The 2341-nt window shown below is 45.4% G+C and overlaps 1 pseudogene; it reads right to left on the bottom strand.

Moving 5' to 3' along the window:
• Positions 1 to 511: 511 nt before the first annotated feature.
• On the bottom strand, positions 512 to 2335 carry LOC111652623 (voltage-dependent calcium channel gamma-3 subunit pseudogene; annotated as a pseudogene).
• Positions 2336 to 2341: the final 6 nt, after the last annotated feature.

Raw genomic sequence — 2341 nt, 5'->3', positions numbered from 1 at the left:
CGTGCAGTATGTTAATGTGTATATGTCTGAGAGAGAGCAAGAGAGAGAGAGATAAACAGAAATGTATTGATGTGTCTCTAGAGTCTGTTACAGTAAAAACTGTACAGGTGTTTGAAATATGATAGGGCCATGGCTGTCTGTGGATGTCACAGCCGGGAGACATTTGACAGACGTGTTTAGGTGTGTGTGTGTGTGTATTTGTGCAGTGTGTGTGCACATGTAAGGGAGATAAAAAGGAGGAGAGGCTGTGAGTGACGGCTGAATGAACGGAGCACAAATCCTTTGAATAATGCAGCTCCATCTATCTATCTGAAAATTGTGCGACACATACAATTTTCGTTTTTCAATCCTCCATTGGAGAAGAGAGATGTGTACTTTAGACTGAAGTGAGCATTTTCTCAGCGTTTGTTTCTGCAGCTGAAATTTTAACAATTGTTCTAGCAAGTAAAGACAACTTTATATTAAATGAATCTGATAGATATTCACCAAGAGGTAGTGGGCAAACAAAAAGTCCATCTCTTGTTTGTTTAATGTCTTTTTGGCTCTGCCTTAAAGCATATTCACAGCTCAGCGGTCTCTCCTCCACAGTACCCCGAACCAACAACCTCCAGAAAACGTGACTAGTCTACGAGCGACAACAACGGAAGACAGGACCTAAATCTAGTGGAGTGTCCCTCAGAGGAAAGAGAGGGTGAGAGGAGGTGTGCAGAGGGTGGCAGTGAGGTGAGTTATGGGGGGCTACACAGAAAAATGTGGAAGATGAAAGGTGATGAGTGAAGGCAGACAGACAGACAGACAGACAGATAGATAAATATTTGATCATCTCTTTAAGCTTTAGGTGAAAAAATAAATCAAGAGAAGACATGTGGCTAAAAGGAGGAGTAAAAGGAAGCACCAATGATCTAACATTACCCTAAAAGAGACTCATTAGTGTTGTTGAGTCACACCTTTTCCCCAATAGCAGCTGATCTGCAGTCAGTATACTCTTTCCCCTTCATAAAAAAAAGAATCCCTTTGCAGGTTTAACAACTGACCTGGGAGAAGATGGGGGGTAAATGTTACCAGGAATGAGCTCAATTCAGTTTCAGTTCAGTCGGTAATGAAGTGAGCTTTTCCATCATTAAAAATAAAATCAATCAATATGAAAGGAGAATATATACAATATGTATAGAAAATAATAACTAGTGCCACAAATGTGCTGCCGTAACATGGACAAACTACATCTTCAATTCATATTTTGAATTTCAGCTGAACTGAAAATGAATCAATCCCTATCCTGAGGTGTTAACTCCCTCACTTTTAAATAGCATTGAAATAGCAGAGCACCCTGCACTGATCCAACTCTGCTGCTATCCAAAAGGTCAGGAGGACAGAGGTCAGAAGGTCAGAGATCACTCTCACCTCTTCCCTCTTCTCCTTTAGTTCACATTATTTTCATTTTTAGGAGAAGTTGCCCCAGACAGTGAACCACTTACAATATGCTCTTAAACTTTTTCTTAAGTTCAATTCTGTTTCCCTCTTGAAAAAGTCAATTTATGAACATAAAAATCATGAACATAAATTGAATGTGCCTTCATATGTAAGGAGTTACAAGTACAACTACAGTGATATGTGGTAAAGTGGAGTTGGGATCAACTTCTCCATCAGAACCGACCCTGCTACACACACTGAATCTCTCACAGGGCTCAGGATTCACAGTTCAAAGGCTAAAAGTTCACAGTTCACAGTCGAAGTTTATCAAACCCCTTTCCCACCCCGTAACCCTGTGTGGCCCCTGCTTTTGCCGGCACTCCCCCTGTATTTCTCATCATCATCCTCTTTGATACTCTGATTGGGCGATATCTGCAGCCAGCACCTCTCAGACAGGTGTGGTCCTGCGGTTGGGGTCCTTGCTGTAGTCTTTAGTGAGCGTGCTGCTCTGGAGGAACTCCCTCTCTGAGTTGAGCAGCCCGCCCATGCCGCCACCTGCTTTGCTGCCGGCGTTGCCCGCCTCGCGTGGGTTCAGCGTGTACATAGGCATCTCGGAGGCGGCAGGCCCCGTGTAGCCACCTTTCCCCAGGGGTGAGGCGTCACGGCTGGGGGCCTCGGACGAACGCACGCTGGAGCGGCGCCGGAAGCGGTAGCGATAGGAGGGGATGCGGCTGAAGGCGGATTTCTTGATGAGCTCGGTGCGGGACTTTGCTCGTAGCTTGCGGTGCTTTTCAATGAACATGTGCACGGCCAGCACGCCTACCATTTCTGCCATGATGAAGGAGAGGGCGCCAAAGTAGAAGGACCAGCCATAGGAGTAGGACTTCTTGCTGTCGCTCTGGCCCGGGTCGCCCGAGTTAGCTGAGATGTA

This window comes from Seriola lalandi, unplaced genomic scaffold (genome assembly GCF_002814215.2).
Source record: "Seriola lalandi dorsalis isolate HSWRI2012SDOR001 ecotype SW California unplaced genomic scaffold, Sedor1 jcf7180001973674, whole genome shotgun sequence".
NCBI lineage: Eukaryota > Metazoa > Chordata > Actinopteri > Carangiformes > Carangidae > Seriola > Seriola lalandi.
Note: the sequence above shows the minus strand (reverse complement) of the source record. Positions and strands in the feature narration are given on the sequence as shown.